General features: G+C 33.9%; 1 protein-coding gene across 1 annotated transcript in view; it reads right to left on the bottom strand.

Moving 5' to 3' along the window:
- The window catches only part of EPHA6 (EPH receptor A6), a 983,513-nt gene that overhangs the window by 82,172 nt on the left and 875,141 nt on the right, over window positions 1-26,200 (bottom strand).

Below are 26,200 nucleotides of genomic sequence, written 5' to 3'. Positions count from 1 at the left end.
ATTGGCGATGGATTTTTGAGGAGAAGGTTTCTAAGGTTCCTCTTGAAGGACCAACCATTTTTACAGACGCAGCCAAACAAAATATTTGTGCTATATACTCTCATGATCTAACCGTAAAAAGAGTAGTCAGAACTCCTTTTCAGTCCACTCAGCAGAACGAATTATATGCGATCATGCTAGCTCTCACTTATTACCCAGGCGACATAAATATAATATCTGATTCAGCCTATTCAGTAGGTGTGGTACAAAGAATTGCCACAGCCCAAATAAAATTTGCAGCTTCTAATATATATCAGCTCTTTAAGGAACTTCAAGAGCAAATGAGAAAGCATCCAGGAAAGATTTATATCCTGCATGTCCATTCACATAGTGGACTTCCAGGTCCTATTTTTGATGGAAATTCAAAGGCAGACAGCCTTTTAACTATGTTGGCCAGTACGCCTTTATTTCAGGAGGCCCAGGAATCCCATTCTAAATACCATCAGGCTGCTCGAGCTTTGCGTTTACAGTTTGGGATTACAAGAGAAGAAGCTAGGAGCATAGTAAAAAGCTGTACAGCTTGCCTTCCCTTCCACGCTCCTACACTGCCTCCAGGGAAGAATCCTCGTGGTTTGAGACCCAATGAAATCTGGTAAATGGATGTGACCCATTATAAATCTTTTGGTCGTCTGTCTTTTATCCACGTTGTGGTAGACACCTTTTCAGGATTCACTTTTGCCATACCAGCAGCAAAAGAGACAGCCCGAGTGGTCACTGAATTCCTCATTCAAGCATTCGCAATTATGTGTGTGCCACAAGAAATAAAAACAGATAATGGACCGGCATATACCTCCAAACATTTTGAACACTTTTGTGCACAGTATAAGATTCTACACACTACTGGCATACCCTTCAATCCTCAAGGTCAAGTAATAGTAGAAAGAAGAAACAGACATTAAGACACTCCTCCAAAAACAAAAGAAAGGGGGAGCCACGGGTAACCCTAGAGAACTTCTAAATTTAGTTCTCTATACTATTAATTTTTTAATCTTTGATAAAGATGCACTGGCTCCAGCAGACAGGTTTTATAACCCACCAGAAGAGCAGTGTCCAGTGTGAGCAGCTCCACTATCTTTAGATAATTGCCAGGTGATGTGGAGAGACCCAGAAAGTGGTGAATGGAAGGGACCAGATAGGCTAACTGCTTGGGGGAGAGGATTTGCTTGCATCTCTACAGGTGGAGAAGGAATCAGATGGGTGCCTACGAGATGCATTCGCCTTGTCCATCGCAGAAAGATGAAGCAGACCCTTGAAACAAAGGAGAAGACCCAAGAAATATCGGGTGGTTCTGTTGCTGATTGTGCTCACAAGAATTATTAGATTCCTGGCACATGAACTAATGGACAATGGAATCCTATTGGACTGTTTCTAGGACTTATGGACATGTGTAAATTTTCAGATTGATTCTTGTTATTTGTTACATTACTACTAGCCTGTGTTATATTGCTATGGGCTCATGTGAATTATGTATAATGCCTCCCATATTAATGGATTTATGTATACCATGTATATCTGTTACAAAGTTCTGGCCCATATTGATGGATTTATGTGTTACCCCCTCAGAAACCCCCTATGTTTTAAAACAAAAGAAAGGGGGAGATGTTGGAATCCTTACTAACTGCTAAGTAATTAGAGTTGATCTAATCTTACAAGAAGTTGTTTTGGCCAGAACCTGAAACAAGGTACTAAGTAGAACTAATTAAGACAAGGCTTGTGTTCACACCTTTACTCACTGGAGTCCACAAGTATGCTAGCTTCACAAAGTACACTTTCTACACCTCCCTTAAAGCTCATTGGGCCAGAGAGCACTATGGGAGAAAACCCATAATCCCATTCTCTCAGAAGAGGCATATAAAAGGCCAGCGATGAGGGATCTATGGCAGAATACATTTTTTCCTCTTGGCTGGCTGATCGCGCTGGACTCGAGAGGAACGACTCTTGTGCAGAGAACACTTTGACGGATTTCAGTGGAGCTACGCCAGAAGCCCTCTCTCCGCGGCAAGTTGGTGGCTGGGCTCCCCAGAAGGAGATAAGAGAGACCTTCCATCTCTGTCTTGGTTGGAGGCAGAAGAAAGCAGAGTCAGAGGCTGAAGGACAGAACCTTTGGATTTGGAGACATCCGAAGGGCTCCAAGCGTCTAAACCGGCTGTGCTTTGAGAAGAACAAACTCCAACATTTGAACTCTAACAATCTAGTGTTTGACAAACCCAAAGATCCCAGCTTTTGGGATAAGAACTCACTCTTTGACAAAAAAATTGCTGGGAAAATTGGTAACTAGTATGGCAGAAACTAGGCATTGACCCACACTTAACACCATACACCAAGATAAAATCAAAGTGATCTCATGACCTAGGTATAAACAATGAGATTATAAATAAATTAGAAGAACATAGGATAGCTTACCTCTCAGACCTGTAGAAGAGGAAGGAATTTATGACCAAAGCAGAACTAGAGATCATTATTGATCACAAAATAGAAAATTTTGATTATATCAAATTGAAAAATTTTTGTACAAACAAAACTAATGCAGACAAGATTAGAAGGGAAACAATAAACTGACAAAACATTTTTTCTAGTTCTGATAAAGGCCTCATTTCCAAAATATATAGAGAATTGACTCTATAAGAAATCAAACCATTCTCCAATTGATAAATGGTCAAAGGATATGAACAGACAATTCTTAGATGAAAAAATTGAAACTATTTCTAGCCATATGAAAGATGCTCCAAGTCATTATTAATCAGAGAAATGCAAATCAAGACAACTCTGAGATACCACTACACATCTAGAATATTGGCTAGAATAACAGGGAAATATAATGAAGAATGTTGGAGGGATGTGGGAAAACTGGGACCCTGATACATTGTTGGTGGAATTGTGATAACCTCTAGCCATTCTGGATATTTGGAACTATGGCCAAAAAGGTATCAATCTGTGCATACCCTTTGATCCAGCTACTACTGGGCTTATATGCCAAAGAGATTTTAGAGAAGGGAAAGGGACATGTATATGCAAGAATGTTTGTGGCAGCCCTCTTTGTAGTGACAAGAAACTGGAAAATGAGTGGATGCCCATCAACTGGAGAATGGGTGAATAAATTGTGGTATATGAATGTTATGGAATATTATTGTTCTGTAAAAAATGACCAAGAGGATGATTTCAGAGAGGCCTGGAGAGACTTACTGAACTGATGCTGAATGAAATGAGCAGGACCAGGAGATCATTATATACTTCAACAACAATACTATGTGATGATCAATTCTGATGGACATGGCCCTCTTCAAAAATGAGATCAACCAAATCAGTTCCTATAGAGCAATAATGAATTGAACTAGCTACACCAAGCGAAAGATCTCTGGGAAATGAGTATGAACCACTAGAATTCCCAATCCCTCCATTTTTGTCCACCTGCATTTTTGATTTCCTTCACAGGTTAATTGTACACTATTTCAAAGTCCAATTCTTTTTGTACAGCAAAATAACTGTATGGACATGTATACATATATTGTATTTAACATATACGTTAATATATATAACATGTATTGGTCAACCTGCCATCTGGGGCAGGGGGTGGGGTGAAGGAGGGGAAAAATTGTAGTCAAAGGTTTTGCAATTGTCAATGCTGAAAAATTATACATGCATATATCTTGTAAATAAAAAGCTATAATAAAAAATTTTGGCTCAGCCTCTTTCTCAGTGTATAACTCTGGGCCAATTACTTCACCTCTTTAAGACTCTTTGTTTCTTCATTTACATTTAATGGGGACATATTTTATAGGGTTTTTTTTTTGTGTGTATATGTGAGTAGGGTGCTTTATATATTCTAAATACTATGGAAATGTGAGTTTTTAATTAAAATTTGTGGGTTTAAGGAATGGCATAAAATACATAAAGAAACATAAAAAGATGGTTTGGCCACTTAAGTAAGAGCAAGGGATAAAAGATAAACACTAAATATTGCACTTATATCTAGGATAGAAAAAAAACCAGGGGAAGTTGATACCTCTTCTATGAAGAATAGTGAAAAGAATTATATTGGATAAAAGGTATAGTTAAGTTGCTATCTGTATAGATGAAACATTTGCATTATGGCAGAATATCTAGAAGAAATTTAAGATTGGACCTAAAGAGAAAGGTTTAGGCTGGAAATACAGATTTAATGGCTATCATTGTTGAGGTGATAACTAAAGCATTGGAAATTGATAATTCCCTGAGAAAGTAGGTCAAAGCCTGGAAGAGACAGAACAACTAGGAAAATATACAAAATAAGAGAAGTCAGAAAGATGATAGTAAAGAGCAAAGGAGAGTTTCCAGAAGGGAATAAAAACTGTTAATACCATATAGAGGCCAAGGAGGGTAAGAATTTTTGAGAATGTTGGGATTTCAACCATCTTTAAAAAGCAGAGAGAAGAACCTAGGGATCAGGGGTCCTCAAACTTTTTAAATAGGGGGCCAGTTCACTGTCCCTCAGACTGTTGGAGGGCGGGACTATAATAAAAACAAAAACTTTGTTTTGTGGCCCTTTAAATAAAGAAACTTCATAGCCCTGGGTAAGGAGGATAATCGTCCTCAGCTGCTGCATCTGGCCCGCAAGGGTGTAGTTTGAGGACCCCTGCTAGGGAGAAACAAAAGATGATGAAGATAAAATGGATGAAGAGCCATAGTCAACTCAGTTGTTTTATTTTGATTAATTGAATTAATAGAATATTTCACAATTGATTGCATATTTTATAAATACATTCACTGAAAGATAAAAGAAAAATAGAGTTTCTATAGAAATAGGAACATCTGGGTAACAGATATATTTGTAAAATCACTGAATCTGAGGATTAGAAGGGATTTCAGGGGCCATTTAGCCCAACTGGGACCTGAGCAGAGATATTTGAAGAATATTAAAATCATCTCTGGAATTTCTTTTTTCATTTCACTCTTTTGCTCAAAGGCCTTCAATATTTCCTAGGATTTAGCTAGAGTTATTAAGCAATTTTAGAAGTTAACTACTACAGCACTTTCATTTTACACATAAGAAAACCAAGGCTCAAGTGGGTTTTGATTTCCCTGAAGTTACACAGCTAGTCAGTTAGTCAACAAGTATTTCATAGTATTTAAATGTACTTCCTATGTACCAGATATCTGCTAACTGCTAGGAATACAAAAAAAAAGTTTAAAAAAATTCCCTGACCTCAGGGAGCTCGCATTCTAATAGGGGAGATAACTTGTAAACAACTATGATACATATAAGACATATATATACACATACACACACATACACAAATATATATGTAATACACACATACATATATAAATGGAAGATAGTTTTAGAGGAAATGCTTAGTGATAGGGTGAGAAAGTGGGATTGGAAAAGGAATTTGAATTATTACAGATAACTTGGAAGCCAAGAAGAACTGAGGCAACCTGTGTCAAAGCAGAGATTATAGAGAGAGTGGGTCATATGTGGAGAATTAAAAAGCAAACCAATGTACTAAGATCATAGTGGTGAGGGAAGTAAAATATTAGAAAATTAGAAAGCTGTTAAGGGATTGTGTTATAAAGGGCTTTAAATACCCAGCAGATGATTTTATATTTGGCCCTGAAAACAATAGAGGAACTACTGAAATTTGCTGAGCAGGGGAAACAAAGTTAGACCCATGCATTAGAAAAATTACTTTGGCAGCTGAATAGAGAATAGATTGAAATATGGAGAGACTTAAGATAGAAGACTATTTAGAAGACTATAGTAATAGTTCAGGAAAGGGGAGCTGAAGGCCTAAAAAGCTGGTGGGTACTTACATGTAGAAAATGGCATATATGCTACAGATTTGCGAAGCTGATAAATAACAATAGCTAATATTGAACTGAGTTCTTTCTACTACATTATCTTATAGAATCAAGGCCAACATTTAAACAGAATGGTTTGTACATGGACTGATGCTAAGTGAGATGAGCAGAACCAGGAGATCATTATACACTTCGACAACGATATTGTATGAGGATGTATTCTGATGGAAGTGGATTTCTCTGACAAAGAGACTTAACCGAGTTTCATTGGATAAATGATGGACAGAAACAGCTACACCCAAAGAAGGAATACTGGGAAATGAATGTGAACTATTTGATTTTTGATTTTCTTCCCGAGTTATTTTTACCTTCTGAATCCAATTCTCCCTGTGCAGCGGGAGAACTGTTCGGTTCTGCAAATGTGTATTGTATCTAGGATATACTGCAACATATTTAACATATATAGGACTGCTTGCCATCTTGGGGGGGGGGAGGAGGGAGGGAGGGGAAAAAACGAAACATAAGTGATTGCAAGGGATAATGCTGTGTAAAAATTATCCTGGCATGGATTCTGTCAATACAAAGTTATTATTAAATAAAATTAAATTTAAAAAAAAACAAAAAAAATAAACAGAATGGTTTGTTATTTTCTATAAATGACATACTTTCTTGTGTTGTGTTTCATGTCAGCCTAATGAAATCCTACTTATCTTTTAAGTCTTAAATTCTTCTTTGAAGCCTTCTGTGATTCTCACCCTTTCTTATCTTTGAATCCTTTATTTTTGTTGTTCAGTTGTTTATAGTTATTTTCAACTCTTCATGACTCCATTTGGGATCTTCTTCCAAAGATACTGGAATGTCTTGCCATTTCCTTCTCATTTTACAGATGAAGAAACTATAAACTGTTTATAGTTGTTCACCATTTTAGCAGCCTCAGGGAAGAAATTAAACCATCAGCAATAAAAATAATGGCTTACATCCTTGGCAATTACAATCTTGATCCTCTTGCTCTTCTGCAGAATTTAAAAAATAATTTGGGCCTCCAAACTCTTGACTAAATTAGGAAAAACACAGGTCTGATTTTAGTAACCTGAAAGTTATTATCACTAGTTCTTAACTTATCTTGCCTTAGGCACTATTCATCACTATGACCTGCACCTGGCAGGTCCTATTTGCATGGCCAAGGTCTTAAATAGACCTCTATTCATCAAAGTCTGGACATACACACACAAAAAACTTATTATGGGCATAGATCAACTCATTGAAATAGGAATACTTATTTTCCAAATGAATACTCAGATTTAGATCCTATACCACCAAAGAAAAATAACTCTTCCCTAGTTTAATCTCTTCCGTGCTATTTCCTGTCCTAGGCATCTTGAGAAGTGCCTTATCATCCCTTGCTTATATATATTATAGAAGCATATTATTAATTCTGAATCCTGCCTTATTGATCACAAAAGACTACCTTGCTCTTTGCAACCCAGATCACTGGATGGTTATTTTGTGCATTTTCTATGTTGTTCACTATACAGATAAACCCAGTGATCCTAATTTACATAATCATTCACTTTCAATGTCATCATTTTGTATGATTGCATTGCATAAACAAAGTTATAGAGCACCTATTAAACAAAAACCAAAGTAATATATAAGCAGAGCTCAGATTGTATCCTAAAAAAAATTAACTGTCATTCAACAACAAAGTCTTGATGACATTTTTGTCTGGTTCAATGGCATTTAGGCATAGTATATCTGTCATTACAATGTGTCAATTGCAGATTGCTGAATAACAGGATAACTATTAGTCTCGTGGTGGATGGTTTGTTAGAAAGATGTAGTTAGTCTTCTTGCAGTTAACTATGTAGAACTAAATCTCTGTCATATTTGAATAAAGGGCAGGGAATGACTTAGTTTAATTTGATATTCAAAATTGCCTACAGCAATAATGTTTAAAGTGACAGTATTTTTTTTTTTTTTAAACTATCCCACCTTCTGGAGCCATCTTTCTTTAATTTGTTTTCAGCATCATACTACCTATCCATTCCTGAACCTATTAATCAACTGCATATGCTTTTGGTTTTCCACAATGGTGTCATCTTTTGAGTAATATGATATCATATTATCTTTCACTGATGATGTATTTCACTAAATCATCATCTGAGTGATGATAACATAATGACAATAACATATTAGCATAATTTATCATTGCTTGTACCTTTGCACTAAGGATGTTTTTGTAATGTGTAATACCGTGGCTGTCATTCTAATGATATATTACAATAAAACTTCTTTAAAAACAAGTGTTTTGATGGAATATCAGGGATAAACAGTTCTAGAAGTTGACTTTATTTGCTTTAGATTTGCAGTGAAGTTCAAAGGCACAAGGACAACAGATGCAAGACAGAGTTCCAGATTAGTGTCTTTATGTCAACCAGAAAACCTGGTTGGTTTTCTGGAGGTCTTGGAGCAGCCTTCATTTCAGTTCAAATTCTTTATTGCCTCCTTGCCTGGAGCCCGGCTAGCTTTCTTGAGGCCCTACAGTGGGGGGAGCAGGAAGACAGGCCAACAACCCACAAGGCTGATGAAGATGGAATGAATCTGTCTTTGAATCCAAACCAGTCTCTCCCAAAGTGCAGGAAGGAGGAGAGCCACCAGGAACCTGATCAAAGATGGAATGAATCTCGTCCAGTCCTTGCTGGCTCTTATATACTCTATTATAATTACATTATCATAGGTGTGAATCTTGTGGAACTATATTGAGTACTAAGTACATGTTCTGAACTAGAGAACTATTAATCGCCATGCTAAACTAGATAACCATTGTCTTATCAATTCCACTGAGTTAACACCTTGTAAGAATCCTTGTTTCAAGTACACAGAGTTCTGGCCCATAACATCTTCAGACACAATAAATAATGTTTATCTCTGAGTGAGTTATTCCTGGTAAATTTTTAAAACTTACATCTCTGATAGAACATTGAGGTGGCTTCTGCAGTGTCAATGTGCCTGTGAAAATGACACTGAGCTATACTGTAGAAGAAGGTCTGTCTGTGGCAGCAATACTGAACTGATTTATGAGGACAGATGAAAAGCCAATACCTACACTATGTAGCTTCTTATGTCACCTGATTAGCAAGAATTCCCAATTCATGGTGGACCTAATGCATTTTAGGTTAGCCAACTTTTATGCATTAATCAGAAAGTCATATGTTGCTAGTGGCATTCAATTATTTCCATGCCTATAGAATCAGATCACAGAACTCATGCAAATAAAAGTCAGCTTGACTGCCCACAATTATATCAGTCTGCTCAAATTCCATTCTTCTCACTCAGACTGTCACAGCACTAAGACTTCAATTGTAGGGAGCATTGCCTTTGGGAGGACAGTCTATGAAAAATCAATTGTTATTTCTTCCTTCCTAAGAAATACTAGACTAAGTATAGAAACCATTGCACATTTATCCCTTTCTCAGGCACTTTTGCTGATATTTTGTGCTCTTCAAACTATAGCTTTTATATGCCTCAAATATCAAAATAATTGCTCCTCAGAAGATAAGGGGGCATATTTTTTCCCCCTCTACCTTCTGATTAGATTGCTTTTCTTTAAACAGATACATTGAGAGAGCTACTGGATTCCCCCTGACAACTTCAATGTCTCAGCTTTCTGTGCTAACAAATATGCCTCCTTTACTCTATAATTCTGATGATGCTTTTCTGTATTTTTGTTAGCTGTCTAATTTAAATGATAAAGAACCCACATTGGCAGACACTGTGCTGCTTTTCGTATGGTCTGGGTAGGGCAAAACTTTATGCTGGTACTCAATTTTCTTTATAAATGCAGATCTTCCTGAGCCAGATAGCAAGTTTCCTCATTTATTCTCTTTTGTGCCATCAGACCACCATAAAGCCTGGACAAAGGCCATTTAAATACAAGACAGGTCACTATTTCCGTTATTGTCTCAGATGTAATATAGACAGTGGAGTGGACCCTAAGAAATGTTCAATGTTGTTGCTATTTTGTTAATAGCTGGAATGTAATGCATGAATTCAATAAGATACAGCAAAGGTCTCTCAATTTTAAAGGGTGGAGGACTATTAGTAGTGATATAAAGTATGGCTTAATAGATATGCCATTAATATAGATTTCAGTGAAGATGTTGGCTACACTTTTTTATTTTAATGTGAAAAGTCAACAGGAAACAAATTGAAATCACTGATAACTAAACCACTCATCTGAATATGAATAAGAAATATAAGATCTAAGAAGCTTTTCTCCTTTTCTACCACTTTCAAAGTATGCTAATGAACCACAAGCAAGCTTGTCAAACACAAATGTTTTAGTGTTTACTACCAGATCTCACAAAATTATTTAGAAAAGTAGCAGTGAAATTCAGTAGAAATGCTATAGATAACTGAGGATTTGCCCACTGAAAGTTAATGTGTTCAGGTTTTTCTTTTTTTTTAGATTCACAGCATTTTGTGAATAAAAAGGCCTGAATCAGACAAAACAAATAAACAAATGATTTTGAATTATCCTCTAAGACTACACAATTATTTAAAAGCCCTGATCAAATATTGTTTCTGAGAAATGAATTATATTTGATAGAAATGTTTCTTCATACTTTATCTTTGGAAAATATTTATTATTATTATATTATAGATACAATTTATTAAAACATCAATGGTTTTTATAACAGTTAAAATGTCCAAAGTAATATAATGCAATAGAAAAAGCAAGAAGAAAATAACTTCCTGAAAGTACTACAATTTGACTGGAGATGGGTTAGTGTTGGTATCCACAGATGTAGAGGTGGAGTTTACACATGAAGTCTATATTTCTCTACTCTGGGAATGAAGAGATACTTGAATTCATGAAGGGGAAGACCCTTTATGTCTCTAGCTGGTGGAATGTTATTGTATTGCAGTCCTGTGCTTTTTTATGATAAAGCTCAGCTCAACAAGGCTCTGAAAAGGAGCTTGGCCAAAGGGCAAGACATGAATCTGTCACCTGTATTTTCTGTGCTCTCAAAGTGACTGACAGTTTTCTTATTTTGACTTCAAAGCAGTGCAGAAAATGTATATTGTTGATATACATGGGCCCATGAAAGGGTTCTCATAGAATGAAAGCAAGGATGTTTAATTGTAGTTAAAATTTATGGGGACTTTGTACATAATGACTTCTTTCCTCTAGACTCAGATGAAATTTTACTTGGACCCTTCCAAACCCATAAGAAATTATTACTATCATTAAATTGAACTCTTCCTTCAATGGATGTTTCAATGTAGATATGCAAATAAATTGTTTTCCTAAATTGGGAATTGGGATTATTGTAGTAGAAAAATCAAGCATGTGATTTTCTTCAAAGAAGAATTTGTAGGAAAAATCTAAACTGAAGCCTGGAATGGTATTTTAACATGTGTATGAACTTGTTTACTGTATCTTTCTTTTACCATCAATTCAGGTAAAAACATACAAAATGAATTAACAAAGCTCTTTCACTTGGAATTAGCATAGCTCAAAGAGACCTCAGAATTTATTTAGCTCATTTTACAGATGAAGAAATTAAGACACAAAGAGAATAAGTGAATTACTTTTTAAAAACTTCACATCTTGGCTGAATCCATCTTTACAGCCTTATTAAACATTTTATTTTTCTTCCTGCTCTTTGTGGTTTATTGAGCTTGGACTTCTTGGTATTCCTAACACATGACACTACATCTACCATCTGTGTTTTTACATTATTTATCTCCTATTCCTGGAATGTACTCCTTTTTCCCTTGAAATCTTTTGTTTCCTTCAAAACTCAGCCCATTTTCTACACAAAGTCTTTTCTTCTCCAGATCATTTCCTATATATCTTAAGTATATATTATATATACTTAGATATGTCGCTATTGTCCTTTTTTGTATCCTTAGTACCTAGCACAGGCCCTAGAATGTAATAAATAAATTCATAAATTGTTGATTGATTAATTGATGGAGTAATAATGGGATATAAGGAAAAAAGGGAGAGTAGGTGAGTACCAAAACATCAGAGAAATTGTAAACTTCTCTAAATAAATATTGTCTGTAAAAAGAAATTTGAACCTGATTCTCAGTGAGTTTGGAACCTCAGAAGAATGTTGTAGACTAGAGAATATCTTGTTTGAATGGAATGTACTAAGTGGTAACGTTAGAACTGAAACTCTAGTCATCTGACTTCAGATTCAGTAGGAAAGCTACAAAGCAGATCTCAAAATAGTCATCTCTGAATTTTTAGCCAGAATTGGATTTTATTTTTATTCCATTTAGTTTTTTTTTTTTTTTTACCTATTAGATTACACATGTTCATGTAATTTTCCCCCAGGAATTCTTCAAATGCCTCTCTTTGATTCAATGTCCATTTTGTTTTTGTTCATTAATGATTAAGTTCAAGTTTACAAAACATGTTATTCTGGGTCTTTCTCTCAATTATTTGCCGAAGATTATATTTGTTGAATATAATCTTTACATGTCCTGGTTTTTGCAAAATAGGCTTCTCCATTCATTCATTAATTATTGGATTCTCTTTTTCTATTTCTTTATTGTGTGGGTTCTGATCAGTTTTCTTCTATTATTTCTTGCATTACGATATTCACTTTTTTTTTTTGATTTGGCCTTACTTGTTAGGTAGACAATAAGCTATAAATTGTGTCTATAATCCTGTCTTTGAAATCAATGGTTTTTGATTTTGTAGAATTCAGATGTTCTTTTAACATTATTGCTTTTTGCTTTTCTCCAAAATTGTTCTTCACTCCAGTATATAGGCCTTCCCAATATGTTTTTTTTTCCTATTATTTTCTTGGAGACTTAATTTTTACTATGCAGAATATAAATTTTGTTATCTATTCCCTTGTAATTTCTCTCATGATTCAAATTTTTCTTTTGAGCTATTCTGGAATATCCTGCTTGAAGTTCTATATTCTCTTGAGAATTGGGTTGTATTTTCTTTTTAGTTGCAATATTTGTTGGAAAGATTTACTATTTCTTTTATATTATCATCTGCCCTAATCACCTGTATCAATCTTAATGTCTTCTCAGTTGATTTATGTTTTGTGTTTTTAAATGAATTTTCTTCCTGAAATCTTTAATTTTTTTTAAGTTTTTATTTTCAAAACATATGCAAGAATAATTTTTTCAACATTGACCCTTGAAAAACATTGTGTTCCAATTTTTTTATCCCCTTCCCCTCCATCCTCTCCCCTAGATGACATGTAATCCAATATATGTTAAACATGGTAAAAATATATATTAAATCCAATATAAGCATATATATTTCTATAATTATCTTGTTGAACAAGAAATATCAAATCAAAAAATAAAAAAAATTAAGAAAGAAAACAAAATGGAAGCAAAGCACAACAAAAAGAGTGAAAATGCTATGTTGTAATTCACGCTCAGTTCTTACAGTTCTCTCTCTGGATGTAGATGGCTCTCATTGTCACAAGATCATTGGAACAGGCCTAAATCATTTCATTGTTGAAAAGAGCATGTCCATCAGAATTTATCATAATATAATCTTGTTGTTGCCATGTACAACGATCTCCTGGTTCTGCTCATTAAACTTAGCATCAGTTCATGCAAGTTGTTCCAGGTCTCTTTGAAATTATCCTGCTGATCATTTCTTATAGAACAATAATATTCCATAACATTCAAATACCATTAACTTATTCAGCCATTCTCCAATTGATGGGCATCCATTAAGTTTCCATTTTCTTGCCACTACAAAAAGGGCTGCCATAAACATTTTTGTACACGTGGGTTCCTTTCTCTCCTTTAAGATATCTTTGGAAGTAGAAACACTGCTGGATCAAAGAATATGCACAGTTTGATAATCTTTTAGACATAGTTCCAAATTGCACTCCAGAATGGTTGGATTAGTCCACAGTTCCACCAACAATGAATACATGTCCCAGTTTTTTCACATCTCCTACATCCATCATTATCTTTTCCTGTCATCTTAGCCAATTTGAGAGGTGTGCAATAGTTCCTCAGAGTTGTCTTAATTTACATTTTAGAGCACGTTTTAATATGAGTAGAAATGGTTTCAATTTCTTCATCTGAAAATTGTCTGTTCATATCCTTTGACCATTTATCAATTAAAGGATGGCTTGAATTCTTATAAATTTGAGTCAGTTTTCTATATATTTTAGAAATGAGGCCTTTATCAGAACCTTTGAATGTAAAAATGAAACCTTTAATTCTTTTAGTTTTCTTCCCCTCTCCCCCTGGGTTGCATATTTTTTCTGATTCTCTTCATTTCAATGACCAGGGTTGAATCACAAGTCAATCTCAACATCCCGTCATGTTGGAGGTGTTATTGAGAGATAGTACTGGACTTAGTTGGATTCAAAGTTCCCTTTCCTTCAGACCCAGAACAACCACATCTGCTGGATCTTTACTTTAATTCCCTTTATTCTTTAGCTCTCTGGATGGGTTGAATCACTTTCTGTTTCATTTAGTGGCATTGGGGAAGGTAAGATGGTTGTCCTGTAAAGAATTTATATTCTTTTGTGGTTTCCTAAACTAGGGCTCACCCCAAGCAGAGGAAATCATGGATCTTCTTCCCTCTCATATTGTCTCTTTTTTTCTTACACTGATAAGCAGAGTTGACATCTTTTGCTTATTGCAACAGGACATCAGGGGATAAGATAGAAAGGACATGTGCAAGCAGATATAGTATGAGTTAGTTCCAAAGCACAAGCATGTTGGGGGAGATTTACATAGTGAGTGTGTTACCAATTACTTCTCTTCTATTAATTCATAGGGTTCTTTCTTGTTGGACTTCTTGCTTTTTTATCTTCCTGCTTAAGCCATAGTTGTTTTACTTCTAATATATAATTACTCTTTCTTTCTTTCTTTTTTTTTTTTTTTGAGAGTTAGTAGGGACTGGAGAAGATGTCTAGTCGTCCATCTTTTTTGTATTAAAAATATCTTCACTAATACACTTGAAAGACATAATGTTATTTTGTATTTAACTTATACTTTAACATATTTAACATGCATTGGTCAACCTGCCGTCTCGGGGAGGGGGTGGAGGGAAAGAGGGGAAAAATTGGAACAAAAGGTTTTGCAGTTGTCAATGCTGAAAAATTACCTATGCATATATCTTGTAAATAAAAAGCTATGGTTAAAAAAAAAGAAAGACATAATATTGGCTTTACTGTTTTCTGGGAGCTGGAAATTAATCAACTACATAAATATGGAAATGAACACAAAGCATTTTTCTCATCTCTAATAGGAACATCAATTATGAACTGAATTTTATTTGGTTTTCTAAAGTTCTATTATCTATTATAGATAGGATCATTTGGCAAAATCAATCAGTTTCATATAAGTATTGTTATGGATTTAATGTGTACAAAACTATCTTTTTCTTTTCATTTTTGTGGTCATTTTTAAATGTGGCAAAAATTAGAAGATAAATCTCAGGGTTCAGAGAGACAAATAAATGCCTTTTGAAGTCATAAGGAAATAATGATTAAGAAATTAGAAATCTGAATTAAAATAAAAGGACCATAATTTCATTTCAGTGAGCTAAATGTATTTAGGTAAAATATTGAAATAACTCTATTTAAGATCATGCATTTTTTGAGAGATCTTTACTCTTAGTAAGACAAGTTTAAAATAAAAAAAACACATTAAGCTTTAGATATAGTTAATAAAATAAAACAAAATGTTTCAAATAATGAGATAAAGTCATTTAAAGATGAATGATTCCAATCAATTCTAGTGGAATATGGTTAAAGCAAGAGGTAATGTGGCATTACTCTTCTTTATAGCCATAGAATGACTATTCCCTTGGAATCAGGAAGGGTTCAAGTCCCACTTCTGATGTATAAATGTATATAGCTGATACATACACATACACACACACACAGCTATATAATCACAGGTAAACTCTTTGAATCTTTTAATGTTCAAAGCAAGTCTCTAACTTATAGATGACTTGCCAATTTGCATTAATGGTAGAAATTCCACACATGAAGTTACTCTTCTCAAAAGAAAAATTATTTATCTAGACAAAAACAACTTAAAGTGATTACTTTTCTTTGATTTAAATGGATGAATTTAAAAAAAACACAAAGGAGAAAAGATTATATATAGATATTATAGAAGTGCCATACTACTAGATAATACATACAAGAGATTTTTACTGAAGATTTCTATTAAAAATGTCAGCTTTGATGATCATAATCCATAGAGCCTTGTGAAAGTAAAGAAACTGCACTATATTTTCAATATTTTGGGTAAATTCTTCTCATTTTCTTTAAATGTGAAACCATCACTTAGTCATCATCTACATGTTTTTATTGAATACTTATTGTATAAGGGACTAAAGAGAAGACATTCCCTGCCTTGGAAAGATGTATGTATATTTGTGTGTGTATATGCATATCTATACACACATACATAGAAGTGCACATATGCATAATTCAAGATCCTTTTCCTGAAAGTATACATATTTTCAGTCAGCAGAAGGGCTAAAGAAAATATAGAAAATATATTTAGAAATTTGTCATATTGATGAGCTTTCTGACAACTTTTTTCTTTGTCTCTTAGTATGAACTATTTGCAAGATGTCAGATTTCTGAACACATGAAAACATCCATGGTGCTCAGTTGTACTTCTGCAAAAATAGATTCTATCATTCATGTGGTCATGGAGAACAAAATGATGCTATAAATTAGACATTATTCAGTAGATAGCATATAGCAAGAACATTATCTTTAGTTTTTTTTTTTTTTTTTTCTTTTTAGCAAAGGACCAAACAATCACAGCACTTGGAAAAAAAAAGACAAGCAAACAAACTAAAAGGAGATAGGATATAATGTTAGTAATTAAAGTGGCAAAATGGACTCATATCATCTGAAGAGATATTGCAAATAAAAGGACTTTCATTTATCCTCTTCATGCCCCATAAAGTGCCAAAGCTTGATGCATAAATCACTTGCAGATGGAGTATAAGAAAGTCCCCCTGCAAGCCATTCATAAACAACTTTGTCTCATAAGAAAGCACATTATGGATCTGTCCATGGAATTTTTCCCTTGATCTGCACTGACATATGAAAACAATCTACCCATAATAGGAAAGGGAGTGAGATTAGACTATTATGGGGGGAAAGATAGAATACAAAGACCAAGAAGTAGTATTTTTTGATGGCAACAAAGTAATCTCTTCACAAAGACTGTGAATGATTTTAGTGCAAGCACTTGAAGTCTTTTCTATGCACAAAGCCATACTACTGTGTATCACTGCAAACAAATGTTGGCACAAAGGTCAGAAGAGATATTGCAAGTCAGCTATAAACATATCAGTGGGGCAGGAGAAGGAAATCAAAAGATCTGATGCATTTAAACAAATCTTCATTCATGGAAAATACTACTTGAGAACTAGAATAAAATATGTCTGCACAAAATATTCTGTCATCTGCAACATTTTAAAATTTTATATCTAAAAGGATTTTCTATACATGTGCATATATAGGGCAGTTGGCATGATTTAGTGCATACAAAGAACTGGCCTTGAAGTGATGATGGCTTGGGGATGAAATCTAGCCTCTAACATATAATGTCTGTGTGATGCTGGGCAAGTCCCTTTACCTTTCAATGCCCTAGGAAATTCTCTAATATTTTAGTAATTTAATAGCTATTTATTTGTAGTGATAGCAGGAGTTTTCTCATTAGTGAAATCACAGTTCTGAAACAAAAATATTTATGTGATAGGATAGGGATAAGAACTGTAATTTTGGAAACTCTCTGTAACTTGCATTCTTAGAGAATTGTATATAGGGAAGTGGTATCCAAATATATTTTTAATATAAATCCCTAGCAGTAAAAAAAGAAAAAAATTAGAACATGCATACTCAATACAGACATGCTGATTTAATAATTATATACATTATATATCCTCAAAATAGAAATTAAAAAGGATAAGATAAAAATGAAATGGCATTGGCTAATAAGGAGTCTCTGGAATATATTGAGTAAGGAAGTGACATTGATAGACCTTCATTTACATAAATCACTTTCACACATGTATGGAGAATAGAATGGAGAAGAAAGACACAGAATGGAAAGAGACTGAATGAAGAAGCAAGGACTGCAATTAGGAGGCTATCATAGAAAAGCAACTAGGTGGCAAGTATATAGAATAATGGACTTGAAGCCAAGAAGACTCGAGTTCAAATTTTACTTCAGACATTTACTAGCTATGTGACCCTGCAGATCTGTCTCAAGTTTCTCAGAACTTTGGAGAATAGTGCCATTTAGGAAGAGGGATAGTGATGATTATTAAAGGACACTGAAAATCAGTCAAATAGAGATAGGAGAATCAATGGGAGTTGTGCCTATCAGTCTAGAGAAGAAAAAATAAATATTGAGGAGGAGAATATAGTTAAATGCCACAGAGAAGTCATAGAGGATGAGAGTTTTAGAAAGTCCCCTGAGTTGGCAATTAATAATTATTTGGTGAAGGGGCAGGTAGCCGATTCAGTGATAGAGCACCAGCCCTGAAGTCAGGAGGACCTGAGTTCAAATCTGATCTCAGACAAGTAATACCTCCTAGCTGTGTGACTCTGAGCAAGTCACTTAACCCCAATTGCATTAGCAAAAAAAAATCTTTGGTAATTTTGAAGAAAACAATTTCAATTAAGTATTCTTAGGGCTGTGTGCAAGGAACTGCACTAAAGGGTTACATTGCTAAAGGGAAGTGAGATAATTTGTGCTGAGCCACACATTTCATTGAGCTTCTTTGGGAGAAGAGTTCAGCAGAAAATGGACAGAAAATTTTGTTACTATCTCAGGTTAAAGGGCTAACCAAGAATAGGAAGATGAATTTCATTTCTGTGAGAGTGTTTCTTTAAGAGAATAGTTTATAAATAACTAGAAGAATAATTTAGAAGAAGTCTAAATCTAGAAATCTAAATTCAAGGTACTTTAACAATTTATATGATAGTATCTAATTCCAAAATATTCAAATTGAACTTTTTTAACTTTATGATTCAATTCATTTTGACCAAATATATGAAAAATAAAAATATCATAAAACATTAAGAGAAAAATTAAATATAAACTAAGATCAAATATAAACCATCTGTTTATATTTTAAAACCATTTTTAATCTGACTTCAATCTATCTTTCCAACTTTAATTCATTATTGTCTTCTCCACTCTGGTGCCCCAGCCAAATTGGCCTTCCTGTTTGTCACACACAATACTCCATCTTTCATGCCTTAGAATTGACCTTATATCCCATGCCCAGATTATACTTCAATCTCATATCTATTTTTCAAAACTCTGTTCCTTCTTTGTGAACCCTTGGCTGATTCTGTCAGCTGTTAATTCCCTCTCATCTTTATTTTATCTAATATTTATTTTGTGTATATTATCTTATATTCCCAGAGTGTAGTACAGTGTAGAAGGAATTTGAATGCTTTAACACTGATTGATATTAAACTTTAGGTCTCCTAAAACCTTGAGAATTCTTTTTCCTTGTTAACTCTTCTACTTTATTTCTTCCTATTAACTTGCTTTGCTATTACTTAACTTTCCCATTCTCCCCTTCTCCCCACCATGGATCCCTCTTTTATTCTCCTCCCCCCATCCTTTCCCTCCCTCTTTATTCCTTTCCTATTAATAATCTACACACCTTATCCCCTCCCATTAATTTACACTCTTCTATACCTCACTTTATCCTATTCTCTTTCATTTTATTTCTTTATAGATTTTGGAGAATTCCATACTCTACTTAATATACATATGTATTGTTCCCTCTTTAACACATTCTTGATGTGAATAGTTTTCAGAATTATCTAGTTCCTTTGTGTTAGTTCTTGATGTTGCACCTCATTCATATAGTATAATTACTATTTTTACCTTTCCCTAGATAGTTTTACTTTTTAGACTCACATCATACTCAGCTCTAATCTAATCTTTCTTTTGGACTACCAATTACTACTATCAATCTTAGACAAATAGTTTACATTTCTAGGTATAAGACATTAACATTAACAATTTTTTTCTTATTGAGTCCCTTGAAGCCTTTGAAGGTGTCTCTTATATGTTAAATTTTCTATTGAGTTAACTGAGTTTTCTTTTTAAAAAATTGTTGTTTGGCCATATTTTCCTTACTAAGGAGGATGACTTTTTGAGCTTGAATGAGAGACTTTACATATATCTCCATTTAACTTATATTTGGTCTATTGTTCTGGGCTCTCAAGGTCTTTTGGGATGCTTTCTATTAAACAATTTATTAGCTTTTCATACAAATATTGTTTGGTCTGCAGATTTTGCAAATATATCATTAATGCCTTAATTCCAAATTGCTGAAATGCTAAATAGTATAGAGCTCAAGGAAGAGCATTGAATGGATGTAGTAGAGGCTTCCCTTAAAAGTAATATCATTATACTGCAACATATCTAACATATATAGGACTGCTTGCCATCTAGGGGGAGGGGGTGGAGGGAGGGAAGGGAAAAATCGAAACGGAAGCGAGTGCAAGAGATAATGTTGTAAAAAATTATCCTGACATGGATTCTGTCAATATAAAGTTATTAGTAAATAAAATAAAATAAAAAAAGAACCTGACTTAAAAAAAGTAATATCATTAATAATTATGTCTGTTGTCATATTGTTTATCTTATATAAGTCATATGACTATGTCATATAGCCTTTTGATTGGGTGCATCAATTCTAAATCCATCTAACGCATAGTTTATCTAGCAACATTTCAGGTGTTTGCTGAAATCTAAATATATTGTATCTATAATATTTCTATGATCCAGCAGTCTGGTAATTCTGTCAAAAATGAAAATGAATTTGGTCTAGAATAACTTTTTTCTAAAGATGTCATGCTGGGGTTAATGATCATTACTTCCCTTTATAAAATTTCACAAACCATCCATATATTTTGGAGTTTATCAGGATTTGAAGTAAAAATCATTAATTTATAATTTGCAGACTCAATCTGCTTCCTCTAGATTTGAAAATTAGGACCCCTGTGTGTCTTCAATACTGAGACTTACTACTCAGAATTGATTTTATGTGCTCTTTGGTCTCATCATTTCTTCATTGAATATACTTCATATTTACTCCTCTTCTTTGGCTCTTCATCATAGTGCTGGATATTGCCCCTGATTTATGCATAGCTCATAAATATTTTTTATTAAAATTTTCTAATAGGCTCACTAAGATTAAAGAAGTTGTGAATCCTGCTTAGCCATCCTCCTAGAAAGCTTTAGTTAAAAAGCAATAATGAAGGGAAAATTTCTTTGTATCATTAATTCAGTATTTTTTAAAATAGCACTTCTTGAGTGCCTGCTCTGTGCAGAGTAGTGTTCTAGCCAACAGTGGAGGAAGCACAGATCCTGCTAGCTGCTAATTCCTTTGTTACATATTAAGAAATCAAGAATTTTCTGTTTTTTGTTAGTTTAATATTATGAAGTATATTGCTATTTAATAAAAGGTTTTACTATGAATTGGCTTTGAATTTACTTTGAATTTACATTGAATTGGCATTGCATTTGAAACTACTTTCCATGTTCAGCTGAAATTCTACCACTAAATATTTATTAATTTGGATTAAGCATTACCCCTTTTCATCACCCCTGCATTCTTCCAGCCATAGATATTCCTTTAAACTGCTACTACTCTTAGGAGGGGTAACATCAAGTGATCAATACTTTATATTAGTCACTTTATCTTTTCTTTTTGACATTAATTTACTTTTTGAGAGCTATGGGTACCCAGAAGCTAGTTGATGTAAGGGGAGGTGTTAGAAACTATCTCCTACTAAGTTTTCCCTGCTATACTCAGTCAGGCAATAAATATTTATTAAGTACTTGCCATGTACCCAGGCAAAGGTACTGATGGCTGGAAAAAATTTCTTTTTACTCTCAAGGAATTTGCAATCTAATGTCACAAGATATCACCTTATAAGTCCAAGTCTTTCCATATTTTAAAAAATCCATGAACTCATCATTTTCTATGCCACAGAAACTTTTTACTATATAGTTTTTCTAAATGGTATAAAACATTATTGATTAATATCACTGACATATTGTGCAGTTTCCTTATTTTTCTCTTTTGATTAAATCTATTTTAGTTTTAACTTTGTCTAAGATCAATGATTACTACCCCTGATTTTTTCCAATAAATTCCACTGTTGATCATTATGTTTATGTGTACCTCTTATTTTCTATCCTTGCTGACTTCTCTGCTTTACTTCTACTTAATATCTTGCCTTATTATTTAACCTATCCCTTCTCCAAATATCTCTCCCTTATCCTCTCTCCTCACTTTCTCACTTCCTCTTCATCCCATTCTCATTTATATACCTTCTATTCCTATTAATCTTCTTTTAATTCCTATTAATCTCTCTTAATCGTCTTTCTGTATTTAGAAAGCCTTTATGCCCATACATATTATATACATATGTGTGTGTTTATGTTTGTATTGTTCCTTCTTTAACTCATTCCACATGAGAATGGAGTTCCAGAACTACTAACCCTCATCCCCTATCTAATTCCTCTGTCTTTTCTATACAAGTTTGCTTTTTAGAGTCACATCATACTTAGCTCTCTCCCAATCTTTCTTTCAAACTACCTAAATAATAATGGCAATCTTAAACATGTGGTTTACATTTCCATGTATAAGACATGAACAGTTTGTCCTTATTGAAGCCCTTGTAATTAGCCTTTGATCTTTATCTTATATTTCTCTTGGATCTTACATGTCAATTTTTCTATTAAATGTAGATCTTTTTGCAACAAAATCTTAACATTAATTGATTTTTTAATTCAGGATTATGCTTAACTTTCCTGGGTATGATATTTTTGGCTGCAACTCTGGTTCTTTTGTTCTTAGATATATCATGTTCCAAGACTGTGATCTTTTAGTGTATCCAGTGCTAAATCTTGTGTGATTGTAATTGTGGCTTCACCATATTTATATTACCCATAATATTTTTTCCTTGACCTGAGGATTTCAGAATTTAACGATAATGTTCCTATAAATTTTCCTTTGTAGGATTTCTTTCACATGGTGACCAGTGGATTTTTTTCTATTTCTATTTTCTTCTCTTATTCTAATATTCAGGGACAATTTTCTTTAATTATTTGATGCATTATTGTATCAAGAATCTTTTTTATTGTTATTTTCAGGTAGTACTATTATACTTATGTTTTCTATTTTGATCTGTTCTCCAAATACATTGCTTTTCTTATGAGATGTCTCCCATTCTGTTTCTTTTTCATTCTTTATATTTTGTTTTATTATTTCTTGATTTCTTATAACTTTGCTATCTTTTCCTTCCTCAATTTAGTTTTTAAGGAGTCATTTTCTGCCTTAAGATTCTGCATCTTCTTTTCTAATTGGTTGACTTTTTTTCCCATAATCTTCTTGCCTTTCTTGGAATTTAAATTTAAATTTAGTTTCTTTCTTATTTGATTTCTAAAGTCTTTTTTGAGTTCTTCTATGAATTCTCTTTGGACAGGTGATCATTTGATATTACTCTTTGTGATATGAAGAGCCTTTTTAACTTCAATATCTTTCTCTGAAATCAACCTCCAGTCTTCCTGATTCCTATAGTAACTTTCTATAGTTAGGTTCTTTCTCTTTTACCTGCTCATTTAAAAAAATTATATTTGCTTATTAATATAAAAATTTCTAGATTGGAGCATGGGAGATGATTTCTCCAGCCTCAAGTCCTCCTTCAGCTCTTTGCTCTGTCCTGGAACCCAAACCAAGAACTCTGCCCTTCTGTAACTTTCTGCAGCCAGCAGCATCCTTGCCCAACAGTTCCTGCACTACTTGAGCATGTAATAATTCCTTCTCACCCAGGGTGATATCTCATAGAACAACCGGTGCCTCTTGTCAGCAAAAGTTCCCTCAATCTTCCCTGATTCAGACAATGGATTTCCCTTGTTGTCCACCAGACTCCTCCCCACCTCCCACCCCCACCACCCCTGCTGTCTTGGAGGTAAAATGGCTGTGGTAGGGGCTGAGGCTAGCTCCCAATCCGTCAGGGGCCTCACCACTTGATGTTTCAGCAGAGTTAGCCTGGAGGTGTTTAACTTCCCACAAGTCACTCTTGTCTTGGCATCTTTCTGGATCTTCTCAGATTGTCCTAGGAGGACCACTGTTCTGTCTCCACTCTTGTTTGTTTTTACCCTTTTTATGTTCGCCCTAAGGTGCTATTTTGTCCTGTTTGTGGGGGAGATCTGGAGAGCTTGCAGTTTTCTGATTTACTTTGTCATCTTTCCATCCTTTCAAAAAGGATTTTTGTTTTTACAATGAGCCAGAAAACCATAAATTAAATTGCTATTATTGACACCATACCTTCAAACTTAAAATTATATTGATAAGCTACTCAGAGAGTGATTGTATAATATAAGGTTCATAATAGTTGAAATACACTGAATACCTCAGAGGACAATTAATTTATATATGGTCCACAATTACCCTAATATAAGAAGCTACTCAGTACCTCACAGAGTAATAAATCTTAGTCAGAGTTTAAGTCTGAGTTAGAGTCAATAGATATTTATTTAGCACCTACTCTGCACCAGGCATTGTGCTAAGCATTGTATATACATAGACAGACATAGAGACAATTCCTGTCTTCATGGAGCTCATAATCTAATGGGAAAAGATACCATATGGAGAAAAGTTGAAAAGGGAGGGGAAGTTATCTGCCTTGTGGGAAAGGGGAGGATCATGAAATTCTCTACCTGGGGAAGAAAATAATTTAAAGAGGTAAGAGTTTTAGAATTTATCTGATGAAGAATTAGCTCATGGAAATCATGAAGTGGGAAATGATGAGGCGAAGTCCCAAAGAGCTCACCTTAAATAATGGAGGATTGGGGAGGAGGTCTTTGATGTCCATCTTTCACGCTCTTCAATCAAGAGTAAAGGAAGCCCAAGGGAAGGAACTGTTGAGGAACTGAGAATTTTAGAGTTGGTTTTTTCTTCAATAATAATTTTTAGAAATCATGAAGTTCAGGAAGGCATCGGTTTAGAAATGATGGTCCATAGTACTCCAAATATAAGAAGATTTAGAAGACTTCAGAGAGTGTTATCTTTTTTTTTTTTTTAACAGTCACAACCTCTGCATATGTATTCATGGTTTTTATGTTATTTTCTAGAATTTTCCTTAATAGTGATTACAAGGAGCTAGCATTGTTAGATGAATTTTACTGCACAGGCTGCTACATCAGGAGGATGTAGAAGGTAGATGTTGATTAATGACTGGAAAGTTTCTTCTTAATGGAAAAAAATGTGAAAAAGTGTTCATGGTAACACTGTATCAATGAAGGCTCAGGAAGATCCCAGTTCAACTCCAACCCCAGGTATTACTTGTGAGTCATTTAATAGAATGTTTGCCTCAATTTCCTCAAATGTAAATGGTGATAATGATAGCTACTTATTAGTGCTTTAAGAGGATCAAATGAAATAATTATTTCTAAAAAACTTAGCACAATGTTTGGCACATAGTAGGTGCTTTGTAAATGCTAACTATTGTATTGTAAATGCTAACTACTACTACTACTACTAACTATTACTACTAAAAACATGCAATCAGGAGAGTCATTAGATTGTTTAATATTCATTTTAAAATAATAAAATATTTCCTTAGAAAAAGAAGTATCTTTGCTAATTGCTGCATCATCAAATTGTCTCTTTAATTGAAAACTTCTGTATTTACCAGAATTTTATATTTACCCAGACTGGCAAAGATAAAGAAAAAATTGTATGAATAATTTCTATTTTATAAGAAATTATAAAAATGGCCAAAAAAGAGCTCTATGGAAAACTATTTATTGTTTTTTCTGATTAGTTTCAAAATATACTTAGCAAGTTGCTGATGTTTTCTGTATTTCAAATGTAACTAGGTGAGATCATCTGTATTTATAAATTCTTGCAGACTAACTTGTCATAGTATTGAAGAAAGCATCTTGTTTTGAACAAAAGGATAGTGATATACATGCTGTCCACAGAGTGTATAGATGACAGATCAAGAGGAAAATGAACTCTCTGAGAGTTTTTCCAATGTCCTTCATTGTAAAATATAACAAATATAGTATATTCTTGGTATATGGTGGGTTTCTTTATCATCACCCACATTCCTAGAAGATGTTTTGTTAAACTAAATTTGTGTTTCTCTATTGAACACAAATGATTCTATTTAAAATTTAATAGGGTGATTATTACTTCCAAAAAAAAGCTTTTCAGGATGAATATTATAGAATCCAAACCTAGAAAGGAATTGAGAAGCATCTTGCTAAGCACTGTTAAAAATAGGAGTAAAGGTATTGCCTCTATATTTTATGAGAGTAAGTAGATGATATAGTAAAGAAAATG

The sequence above is a fragment of the Antechinus flavipes genome, chromosome 3, assembly GCF_016432865.1.
Source record: "Antechinus flavipes isolate AdamAnt ecotype Samford, QLD, Australia chromosome 3, AdamAnt_v2, whole genome shotgun sequence".
Classification (NCBI taxonomy): Eukaryota; Metazoa; Chordata; class Mammalia; order Dasyuromorphia; family Dasyuridae; genus Antechinus; species Antechinus flavipes.
The sequence above is the reverse complement of the archived record's forward strand: the minus strand, read 5'-3'. Positions and strand labels throughout refer to the sequence as shown.